At 40.6% G+C, this 13,269-nt stretch overlaps 1 long non-coding RNA gene across 1 annotated transcript in view; it reads right to left on the reverse strand.

Annotated features, from left to right (window-relative positions):
* The window catches only part of LOC132914449 (uncharacterized), a 98,275-nt gene extending 85,221 nt beyond the window's left edge, over positions 1-13,054 (reverse strand). Inside the window, exon 1 of the long non-coding RNA XR_009659593.1 lies at positions 12,641-13,054. This is a non-coding gene — a long non-coding RNA (uncharacterized LOC132914449). The remainder of the gene's footprint in view (positions 1-12,640) is intronic.
* Positions 13,055-13,269: the final 215 nt, after the last annotated feature.

A 13,269-nucleotide genomic window follows, 5' to 3' on the forward strand; every position in this document is an offset into this window, starting at 1 on the left:
ATTAATATTATTATGCCGTGAAATGTAATATTCGCAGGCTGTGACAGACATTCGAGGAACGCATAGTGTTTTAAACAAAAATATATCTAAACCGTATAAACAAAAGGTAATATCAATCAGGAGCAATCGTCAAATTGTTAATTACACGCTGTAGATATTAAAATCCTTTTATCTCTCAAAACCAACAACGCAATCCAATTTCTCAATTCAAAGAGTACCGTGGAAAGAATATTTGCTCGAGTCTCACGCTCTAATGCTTCTTGCAACAGCAAGCAATAATTTTAAAACCGAATCTGCCCCATTATCGAGCTATTATATTCTCCAGTATATTAGTACCAAAGGAAGATAAATAAGAGGTAGAAGAGAAAAATATTATTTCCAACGAATGGAATCGAACTGCTCGCGTGTAAAATTGACTTTAGCGAGAATTCCAGCTAATACCCTATCTGTCACTAATATGTCGTCGCGTACGGTTCCATTCAGCCTCGAGCGTCTTATCGTGCTGATTGCTTCGAAGAGAAAGCGAGAGAAAAAGAAAAAGAAATTTTACTATTTAGGAAACCCTGTTCCTTTAATATCCAGCGAACCGTACGTTATCGATACTAAATCATTTATCCACCATTACTATACTTGCACGGTGCATTACGCGAATGGCCGTCCTTTTTGCTCCTCCAAGTCCGTCGCAGAACCGGAAACAAAAGGAATACGTAAACGGGATCATGCGCGAATTTCTAATTGAATATTCCGTGGATTTTTTACGTCCAATGGCTCACGAGTGTATTTTTTGAACGCTCATGATAAAAAAGCTTTTATGTACGATATCGGGGGCAGAATTAAGTGGACAGGTAGAGGAAGTTTCGTTAAATAATATGCTTGTATATGCAAGAAAGTAAATTTTAATCGCAATTACTTGCCACGAAAATTTGACGATATTTCCTCGATTCTTTGCTGAATCCTTAAAACAATTGAGAATTGGAAAAACTTGCAGCAACATAAAAGAAACGTTCAAGTGGCTGTAATTTATTAAGTTATTTGCAGCGCGGATTGACTTTCCTGCGATTCCTTTGAAATTTTCACGATCGCTTACTTTATACATTATCTATACGTTGTTCAATTTCAAACGGAGTGCAGCCTTACCGAAACGGAGATATTCATCTTCTAAGCTGAAACTTTTAACACGTAATCCCTATAGAAAGTCGGAGGGAAAATGACTTTTTCATTAATTAAAACCCGTTCTTACAAAGTTGTGAAAAAACTAATACGTGTAAAATGGCTAGAGGGACCGTTCCAAAGGAAGAATCCAAACCGTCTTCGAATAAATATAACGTGAAATATCTCTAGTGTCGGTAATTTCGACGTCCAAAATGCCGCATATTACAATGCGAAATTTCTGTCTATTTGCGAATTGTTTGTTAGTCCGCGCGCGTACACGGCACAGACAGCTAAGAAATTCCTAGAGAGAATCTCAAACATACGCGAAGAATATGGTTTTCGGGTGTCAACGTGTTTCGCTTCTGGAAATATCGTAACGCTACAAATATCTTACGGTGAGAAAAGCTGAAATAAAAGGTCGTAAAAATATTTCGTAATTTTTTTGTTAGAGTTATTTAATAATCACGCTGTAGGGGTGCAAATAGGAAAGGATCGGGGAAACGAGCTTCTTTCAATATGAAATATTGCGGGCTGCTTCAAACAGTTGGACTGTAAAATTTAATAGCTTTGGCTTGTTTTTTCACTGTACGCATGGAACCAAAGCCAAAGTACAATTTACGAGAGCGGTGCAGTATCGATGGTCAAAATAGATTCATCGATAGCTCCAACAGTCAAAATAAATTTGCGCTCCGCAATACGCTTTCAAACTTCCACCGAATGAAAAAAAATGCTCGTGCGTTTAAACTCCGCGCTTAATTTCGCCGCTCAACTTTTCACTTTCGTCCAATTAGAGGCTTTCACGGATCTCTTGACCCTGAGTCATCCTTTTCGTAGTCATCCAAGTAATTAATTTATATGCTCGCGTTATTTCTTTTACAAAGATTTAGACAGGATAAAAGACGAAACTTACACTCGTCTTGTAAAATTCCTCTCCTTTTGCCACTTTCAACGAATTTTGCCTTCTAACTTCAAGGCGTAAATAACTTTACAGGTAGTCTCGTTTCTTTCACGAAAAGGTTAAAGAAGAACTGACTGCTCGATAATTGCAGGATAGATTTACAGCCTCGAGTAGCATTTCCAAAAATAATTTTCGATAAATCTATTTCCTCCGCTTTGTACTACAATTACTATGCTTTGGATATTTTATATATCCTTAGATACTCTGTGTATTCCTCGCCCCTTCAAATTTTCCACAGATGCGGCACGACCAATCCGAGTACCCTAAATTCTCATCCAAGAGACGCGTATTCAAAAATCATTTGCATCGTACCACAAACAAAAAAAAAAGAAAGGAAAATTCACTTTGAACGGTCTCTCCTTGGCGATCGATTACCCATGGACCGGGTGCGCGGGGCGAAAAACGCGGAATTAATCGACGGACTGGCCGTGTACGAGTTCAAAGAGGCGCGCGGTTCGACCATACGCCAGACTCTGGTAATTGGGTTTTCGCAGCGGGTTCGCATTTTCCATCGAACGGACGCAACAGTTGAGATTTTCAGCCTGCGAGAAAGACGCCTATAGCGAAAGAAAGACGGAGATGCCGTGCTGCTGTAAAGGGAGACAGAAAAAATCTTGCGTTCTCGAATTCCGACTGACTGATTGACACGGGAATCTCGCGAGAGTTCCAGCCCTCTCATCGTCGGCTACCTTCGGCTCCACTTACATTCCAGCCAGATTGCATTGTACCTTGTACCCAAAGGAGCTCGTCGAGAATTTTCCCCTCGCGACTCGTCAAACATCGCCGCGTTAACAATAGTTTATAATCCCCGCGAAGCTCGCGTTTCGAATTGCACCGGATGAACGTCGATACTCGGCTTTCGTTTCTGCAGTCGTGGATAATCCAGTGAATATATTCTAAATCAATTTTGTTCCTTCCGGAAGGAAGGCTGTGAAGGATTTACGCAACACCTTTTCGTTACGTATGCGCGAGGAAAACTGTTTCTTCGATTAATAATTCAATGACTACACTTTCCGTTTGTGTTTAGTCGGTGACTGAAATGATAAGTGTGAGAATGTACAGGGTGTTCTCTAATTATCGATACAATTACAAGTTACAGAGATGCGGTCTGCGTTAAATAAAATGGATCGAAGAAGGTTTCGATGGCTAAAATTTAATGGAAACTTTGGCCAAATGTAGACCTAATGAAAAAGCTGGTACCTATGATCCAAGCTTAACCTACTTCGGTAAATATACACGTCGCCCATCTTTCATGAGAATCTACATTTTTCTTTACTCGATATATAATCGGATTAGTGGAAAATCGTTGCCGCGAAGCTGGAAAATAGCAACAATGGTGACAGAAGACAGGACGCCAAGTTGATTGGCGAGATCGTCTTAATTAAAAAATTTTTCATTTCGACGAGTGACAAAATGAACAATATCTCTGTACGAAAAAACCAGGCGGTGGAAGAGCTAAAATAATCGAGTCGGAAAAACAGGGTCGAAAGAGTAGCGACGACTCGTATCGGCAGGGCCAAATTATCTCGAAAGGAAATTGTTGGAATTCAGCATTTCCGTCTCGAAATACCGAAACGCCAAAACATCAAAACGTTGGATACGTAGACGGTGATCGATCCTAACGTCAAAGAGATTACGATCGAAGCCAATTTGCACTTTCCGTCGACCGCCTTTTCCGCATCACGATAATGTTACACTTCGCAGCTCGGATAAAACGAAAATGCTAAGTACACCTGTGTCGTCATTCATACGCCACCATACGCGCCATTTCGCCCTTTGCACTCGTCCAAACAGCCCATAATCGCGATTTATCCGGCGTCGATCGGTATTGCGATCTGATACCACACCATGTGTATCGTCACCGTGCATACAGTGTGTCTCAGGATGTCTCAGGATGTCTCAGGATGTCTCAGGGTGTCTCAGGATGTCTCAGGATGTCTCAGGGTGTCTCAGGATGTCTCAGGATGTCTCAGGATGTCTCAGGGTGTCTCAGGATGTCTCAGGATGTCTCAGGATGTCTCAGGATGTCTCAGGGTGTCTCAGGATGTCTCAGGGTGTCTCAGGATGTCTCAGGGTGTCTCAGGATGTCTCAGGATGTCTCAGGATGTCTCGGCATTCGTACAATTCGTAAAATCGAAAATAGCGCAATTTTCTCGGTTCTCCTTTTGTGCAAAGTTGCGTAATCTAGTGGCAGGTTTCTAACAAATCAGCAATAAACCGAGTAATAAATAAAGCTAGCGACAGTAAAAAATAAATCCAGCGACAGGTTTGGTATTAATCGAAGCTGGTAACAAATAGAAAGTTCCAATCGACCGAACAATCCATTTTCCAAATACAAACGATTTTGTCAAAATTCTTCTTCGCGAAATCCTCAAATTAAATTAACATCTCGCATTCTAACGTGCAAATTACGCAAAAAATCTTTCAGCGAGGTTTCTACCTTGGCAACAGAAGCTGCACAGGGCCTAATTCGAAGCAGATCCGCGTTACAGCTGTCGTTTCTCCTGCTTTTTGCGAAACTGCTCGCACGCAGTTGGATATATCGTTGTCTGGCACAAAGCGTAGCAAGAAACCAGACACCCTGTGGATCTCACGACTCGCGTAACCTATCCACCCGTGTGTGCACACACGCAGGTAGATATCTCGTGTCCCGAGTAAAACGGAAACCGAGCTGGCAGACATTGACCCCGCGAACCGCAGCCTCGGATATATTATGCAGAAAATTGCCGACGAAAGAAATCCGCGAAAGACGAGGACAGGGATTGAAGAGAGGTCGAAATCCGGATACAAAAATAATGTAGTCAAATCCTGTCCACCATATATGTACGTGGACTGCGCACGCAACTACGATGCAATATAAAAGCACGGATAAAGTGGCCTAACTTGAATACATTTTTGGTCGTCTCCCTGGGCCTTGTTAATTATTGTTCAGCCTTATTCGCGGTTCCGTTAAGGTTATTACGACTTTGACTCGTTTTAGGAAAATTTTCCTTTATTTTCTTTAGGATTTTTAGGAATAGGAAAATTTTCTTTAGGAAAATTTCCTATGTTTTTAGGAACATAGTAACGAGCGGCTATTTCGTACTGTACGAGTGAAATAATAAAATTAGTAAAATTCGTTCGTCGTTGCTGTCGTTTGCCAGAAATTTCGCTTCTAGTAAAAAATAATTATCGGAACTTTGACGGCTGGTGATCATAGCCCGGCAGTGGACCGTGTTGTTTCTGCGGCATCCATTCGAGAGATAAAGTCATCCGTCGGACCAGCCTCGCGTCGTAGCACGCGCAGGATTTGCAATTGTGCGGCGCCACCGTCGCGAGAAGCAAGGTTGCAGACATTGACCCCCGGAGACCGGAGGGAGGCTGATGTTTTGGGGAAGGTCGAGCAGAAGGGGAAAGGGTGGCTAAAGCTGGAGGGAGTGGAATCCAAGCCTTTCTCTTCGGCCAGCAAAATTTCCCTCTGCCTCCGCTTTTCTTTGCCCTTGCGAGCCTCTCTTCCGCCGCTAGACCACTCCAACCCGGCTCTTCTCTACGAATCTTTCTCTTTCCGTTCATCCAGCTTTTTTCTCTATTGCCTTCATCTCAACGCGCGTTTTCTCTGTCAAGCACCCTACACACGTTGAGACCTAACTCAACGTAGGTTTCGAGGTTAAGTCTCGTGTGCGACGGTCTCGGCTATCGTGTCTAACAATGTTATTATTGCAGGATTACTGGAGATTTTCCAACTTTTTCCCCGTGTCTAATGACATTTGTTTATCAGCTGCTGATAAAAAATTACTTCGATTTGAAATCTTTTCGCGTCTTATGAGAATTTTACCCTTTCAAGAGTCTGCACCCCTATTCCCAGTAAGATATCGTTGGTGAAAGTTAAAAATCTAAAATTTGATTATTAATTCGAATTCAATCCTTAAGTACTTTTAAGAGTAACCTACAACCTCGCCCAATAAAATATCCGTATTTAGCGATTCATCCTGTTTCATTAAGGACGTTAATGATGGTCGCGAGTCATCGTACAGGTAGAGACCATACGGCTGGTTAATTTAGCCGTCGCTTAATGTATGCATCACTGTTGATATTATTAAAGTTCGGGCCGGACGTGTATTCAATTAGCAACCGATATGTGTGTATTATCTGTGCGTGTGTTTGAGCGTGTGCGTGCGTGTCAGAGTGCAAGAGAATGAGAGAGGTGCAAGGAAATGAGAGGCGTGCGGGTTGTATCGACTCGTGGGTACGGCTGCTTCGTTTACGCGGAATTTAATACCAGCCCCGTTGTTATTAGCGGATTTATTATTCAAAAGTGCCGGCAAATGGAGATTGAACGCCACGTAGCTCGCTCTGGGTAAATCAACCGACGAAATACTCCTCTCGTCGTTTCCCTTTCCCCTCCCCTCCATTCCCCGCTCTGTTTTCTGCCACCTCAGAATCTGATCATTTTCTTCCATTCTTTTTTGACAAGGGTGGTTCCTTCCGTGCAAGGAATCGTAATTTTTATGCGTTCTACATCACGCGAAGCGATCACCCTCGACAGAGGGTGCCACTCAAGTTTCCTAGGGGATGAAGAATTTTAGGCGGGAATTAACCAAGATGGAACTGGGGAAACTTCGACTCCTTTCTTGGTCTTTTATGTTTTTACGGGTTCGAGGTTTCTTTCGAGGCTGCCGTGTCGCGGATACAGGTCGTTGAATAATGGAATTTGTCTTTTAAACTTTGCGCTAGGCTTGTATCAAGCGTACAAGTGCACGTAATAGACGAAAACTAGGGTTATTTCAGCCAAGTAAAGTAATTTGCTTTGTCATTTAGATTGGATACGGAACGGTCTAGTTTGGGGTAAATTTCAGATCCGAAATTTTTTATATACTTAGCCTAATACGTAATTGATCGATAATCATTCGCGTTTAGTGCAACATCGTACATTTGTTAAAGAAGTAATTAATTTATTACGAGATAAAATGCTTCATAACGGAGAATCCATTTGTATTCTGGTGCAAACATTTTTATTGAAAATTAATATCGAAGATAGGGGAACGGAAAATCAAAGGAAGCCGAGTAATTAATGGCACGGAAACACAGGCAACTTTTCAGTTCCAATTAAAACACCGCCGCTCCGCGAATCGCGATACAGAAATGAAAAACAAATTATTTTTTAATTAATACGTGTATTGGCCCCTGCTGTCTCCTATTAACGACGTATATAAATTTCATCCAATAACAAGAATGAACCCAATATTATCCTCCTCTATATTTTCCTTCCTTTCACAGCTATATGTAAGTCAGAAAACGTTATTTCGTTCGAAAATTTTGAAATATTTTTCAATACGTCTATTCTGTTAACCTTTGAGACGTAAAAATCGAAAATATTCAAAACATTTTTAACAGAGCGAACGAAGATTTTTTGACAGTTTTGACCAGAGCAACGAAATAATTCGCAAAAGAATTTCGATAGAATAAACGCGTGGTTCGAAATATCAATGGGTTGTAATTTTAGTTTATTTTTACAGATCTAGAAGATTGAAAATTTCGTGTAGCGAATGAGAGAAAATTGAGTTTCCTTTGCCTCGATGGAGCAAAAAATTTTACGAAATCTTTTGTACCATGTTTAAAAATACCTTTTGGAATAATTTATCTATCGCGAAGATTTAAAAGACCCGAGATATGAAAAATTTTCTATGGAATTTTACAAAAGGAAACGATTTACTTTTATTTTATTCTCTCAATTGACAACTAAGCAATTCTTAAACGAACTTTTCCACGAAATATTTGACCAAATATTCCGAAAAACATGGAGAAATACTCGGACCGAAATAATACTACAAACATACTGCGAACGAATACAGAAACAGATTTAAAGAAATTGAAAGTCTACATTCGAAAAGTTTGCTAAAATTCATTCGTACATACTTCGATCACAAGCGTCTTTATTTACCGAGAATTATTTTGAAATAATCTTACGTCGAGTAGAACGATCAACTAATTTGTAAAATATCTCAATCTGCGAAATTTCTTTCTAAATCTCCGCTTTATTCTCGCAACAAGATTTACGAATACCGATAACTTTTAATTCGTGACTTGTAAAATTTTGACTAACGATATGAGGTCAATCATGCAAGAGAACTCGGATATAAAAATATGACTTCCCATTTATCAGATCTGCAATGTTAAAAAAAAAAAAAAAAAAATTCAATTACGACCAACGCATCGAGGCAATCTTTCGAAACATTCGAGACACGCCAACTGGAACGAAGAAAGATCGAGATATCGTTCTGAAACATGGCACAGGATTAAACGAATACAATCCAGAAAACATCGACAACGCACCGTCCTACAAATACCTCTTTCTACATATGTATATCGATGTTTTAAGAATTGCGTTCAACGAACAATTCACGATGAATATTAATAAATGCTAATGTTTCTCGACAGCTAATTTCGCCACACGAAGCTTCCCTCTCACAACGATCAGCATTCACGCTACATCGAGCGTTTCTAGAAGGTGGAAGGGGTGAAAGGGGTGAAAGAGGTCCTGTCGTTCGGTGTTCCCATGAAAATTGCTGGAAAAGCTGAATTCGTAACGAAAGTTCATTCCGGCGACCGGAAACGTTAGCCAGCTTTCCTCGCAGCTCCTTTTCCATATTTCCTTTTCGACTCGTTTCTGTAATAAACGTCGTCTCGATTCTCACGCACCATCTCCAAGTCCACCGAAAGACGTTGGAAATCTTTCACAAATTTCGATCCTCCGTCGTATATCACAAAATGGTTTGATACTTGCAGCACGAGTGAAAAATGGCGATTGCTTGTGGGAAATTAAGAAATTAAATCCCTTCCAACACACTTTTACGGAAACTCTACTAACCCGTAATTAGTTCCATGATTACATACTTCCCTTGACATCGCTATTTCTCTCTATTTTTAACTAAAATTTACCCCCGAATTCGTCCCTTAAAATCAAGACCGAGTCGTTCATCTTGTTGCAAATTTCCAATTAAGAAGTCCTACTTTCCTCCCACAGAAAAAATCCTCAAATACAATCGCACTGTAATCCATTTGCGAATAGGCTACACACGCTAACACGGGAACTAGCTATTCAACGGACAACCAGTGGATCCTGTGGCAATCACAAACGAAGAGGCCTTTACTCTGGCGAAAACCGAAACCGATGCGAGTAGGAAATCTCACAAAGGTAGTTAGTAACCCAGACAGCCAGACAGACAGATGAGAGAAAGATAGGAAGAGGAATAGAGGGTAGGAAACGTTGCATCGTTTGGATTGAACCGGATGGCTTTAGTTCCGTACAAGTAAGATCTAATGAAGCAATTCAAACTGTAACCACAGACCGCTTCAAAGTTTTGAGAAATGCCGCAGCGCGCACGGGACGGCCAGTACATTACCGGCCTGGTAATATCAGCCATACCGATGCCACAACTCGCCTATATCTCGGCGAACTATGCTTCGCCGAGGTTCGACTGCACACGCGGCGCCCAGGAACACGCTCCAAACATTAGCGTTCATCGACTCTCCGCGATAGAACCACTACCAAACCCGGCGTAAGTATCACCCCGTTTCATAATTAGTGCTCCCCTTAGAACAATAACGTTGCTGGTTAACGAGCTCGGAATCGACGTGGCGGCTCACGACCGAGCAAATCTATCTGCGTATCACGTGCTCCAAAGTCAACCCGCTTTCTGCGAATGCTTTTATAATTCGAGAAATTTCGAATTCCGCGGAGGATAAAAAAAAAAGAAAAAAATATATAAAAATTAGTATTTGCAATGTCAGAGCTAGGGCGGTTCTTGAAACTTAAAGTAGGGTGCGACGGACCCCAAGGATCATGATACAACGATTATTATTGGCTCGAGTAAGTGTAACAGGTGTATTTCAGAGCCCAAGTTTCTGTGCAAGGGTGTTTTTCCATAATACTGAATACTGATTACGTTAAATCGTCAAGTTGCCGTCCCTATTTTCCGACTTTCAAAGACAAATTGTCGGTAAGCATTTTAATAGATGTTTGACGTTATCGATCTTATACATCGAGGGAAAAATAAGCTCGATGATAGAATACAACCAACTCTAAGAATTGCACCAGATTATTAGATAGAAACACCCAATAGACCTCATAAAAGATATAACTTGGAAAAAAACGAAGCTGGCACCCCGCTGGGGGTAGCCGCCCACATGCTATATTATTTTTTATTTATATATTTTTTTTTTATTTACCAATGACATATAACACTTTACCAAATGTCCTTCAGGACAAATTGTAAAATAACCAAAATAAAAAAAAAAAAAAAAAAGATTATTAGATTAATTGGAACAAAGGTAACGGAGATATTTCACGATTTGATTTCGCGAAAAAGCTATTTTGCGATATTAATTGTTAAATATGTCGCAATATTAAAATTAAAGCAAGTACATCGCTTGTGTGAAGAACATTTATACAATATCGTTAACTTCTTTCTTGTGTTTTCAAAGAAAAATAGACTGGTTACTGTTTACGTTCCTAAATGTGGCCTCGCAACTTGAAGGTACGACGATAGAACGAAAAAACACCTAGTACGCTTGATCGTTGCGTAGATTTTATGTATTTCAAGGAAAATAGTGTTTACAATTCACGAAGTTTGTCCTGCAGCTCGAAGTAGAATGCAACGTACTGTATACAAGAATAACTATAGAACGATCTTCGATTTACACGAAGGCAGCGAACGTATTTTAAGATTCAAAGTTATTCTACGATAACATACGCGCCTAGTCTTCTCCACGTTCTATGTATTCCAACAAAATGTAGGCTGGTTAGCGTTTACGGTTTCAAACGTAGCTGCGTAGGCTTGATGATGCTTCAAGTACAGTGCAGTGAACGGTGTAAAGCAACCCTTGGTTCGAGCAAGGGTAGCAAGAATCTTTTACGATCTTTTTCGCGTAAAAAGTTGTTTCACGATAATAAACGAAATACATTAATATCAACCCCTTGCCCTATAAGCTCCTTTATGGTCACTAAATAAAATTACATAACAAGCATTAAAATAATCCATTTTCCAAATTTATTTCATTTAAGATAATGTAAGAAATATAGTGGCAAATACAATTTATATTACAATCGTTTAAATAAGTAGTGTGCGTAATAATTATAAAATACAAATAATTATTTAAACAAAAGTGTATTCCTATAGCAACTAACGTCGTTATTTTACGTTTCATTTTAAAAACTCGATACCAAATATTATAATACGTATTTCGATTTTATAAGTCGAGGCGAAAATTTCAAATTGAAAATTCGAGCGAAATAAATTTCGTATACATACTGGTTGGAGAATGATCTATCGCGAGCCTGAGCCGATATTTTAAGACAAAAGAGGATAGAAAGGAGCGAAGGAGAATAGAAGTCTGTGGCTATCAATGAAATTTTGCCGAAAAGTTGTAACTCGATTCGCGTACATTCTATGCGGATTTGAATGGTAAACGACAATGCTCGGATCGGATCGAGTTCAAGGGCCGTCGCGAAGGTTAAAGCTATTGCACCGCTGGAATTAAGCGTTCTGATTAAGAAGGCTGACGACAACAATCGCCTCTGTCGATGAAACGAACGTAGTAATTGCGCACTACGACTGTTCCCTAATAAATCGCTTCCTAAACTCCTACGTCCCTGATACTCATTTAAAAACTTCATGTTTTAAATTGTTAACTATCCGAACTATCGAGAAATTATCCTGTAGAAATTATTCTGTAAATTCCTCTATCGATCATTTCACACGCTAATTAATATTGCGAAAAATGTGGCAATTTCAATTACTCGACGCTTCGAGTTGCACATTTCCCCGATCGTCTCTCTCGAGAAATAAGTCGTTCATCGACGTTACAACTACTACAATACACGTACATAAATTCCTAATTTTTATTTAATTAATTATCCGAGCGAGAGTGTGCCTATTTCTAAAAATATTTAATTACGTTAAGATAATCGCGCTGCATAACTTTTTCCTACACTGTAGCCGCCGCCGTTCAGTAAACAGTCTTGAGCTATTTTTCAGATTCCAGGTAGCTTTATGTACGAGTACGACGACGTTGTAGTTGTGTTCGTACCGCGACGCGCTCATACGCCTCGCGTTTCAATTTGTAAACAGAGAGGTAAGAAAGAAACTCGGCTTACAATTAGTTATGCGAAAACAACGTATATATCTATCGTCATATCCGTACATAAAGCAAATTCAAAGGTAATCTACATGGGGATAAAGAAAACATCAACAGTATGTTTACGAGTACAAAGTAAAACCGTGCGACGTTTATGTTTACAGAAGCAAGTTGTTTAAGATCGTGACCCCGACAACACGTTTGACGATCATCGAGGTCTGTGAACGGTCGCTTGTCGGGATAACAATCGCCGATTCTCATTTAATCGAGTAATTTAAAATATCTAAATCGAGTATCTGGATTCGCGTTTTCCCTTAAAACGCGTCGACGCGTAAAATGCTTGCATACGAAAGCGCTATAGGTACCGTGTGCGTTGCATTCATCAGAATCGTTGAAAATCACGAATAAACTTACCTAACTGCAGTTCGTGCTTTCCACCGTGGTCCACCGCACGCTCCTTTCGAATCGTACACCTCGATGTCCTAAATGTCACCAGCGAATAAAACCAAAGACAACAAGTTTGCTCCAAAAGAAAAAGAAAAAGGAAAATGAATAGAAATGATCGTAGCACACACAACACCTTTCGCGATGAGTATATTTTATAATAATATCGAGACGCCTCGAAATCCAAGGGTTTTCGTTCGCACCACGAGAAAATATGGTCCTGCGTGACGAGTGAACACGCGTGTATAGCCGACACGCCACGTTTACCAGAGCAACGTCGTGTACGAGGAAACTTTGTCGAGTCGCGTTTACATCTCGTCGCTAGCGCGGCTCGAAACGACGAGGATCGAATCGCGGTTCGCCGATAACTGGCGACGACGCCGGGTCGGAGAGTCGGCAGGCAACGCGACCAACCCTGTGCGCCGCGCATGCGTGTTACCCCTGACGCGCCATATCCCCACCCCTCGATGCCACAATGCTTCGGGAGAGGCAAGGTTCGCGACAAAGGACGCGCAGAGTGCCTTTTCCGGCGCAGTTTTTCGAAAAGCGCCATCGCAAGTTAATTAATATCGTCTGATCGCAGATAATATTAACCACTC

This window comes from Bombus pascuorum, chromosome 15 (assembly GCF_905332965.1).
Source record: "Bombus pascuorum chromosome 15, iyBomPasc1.1, whole genome shotgun sequence".
Taxonomy (NCBI): domain Eukaryota; kingdom Metazoa; phylum Arthropoda; class Insecta; order Hymenoptera; family Apidae; genus Bombus; species Bombus pascuorum.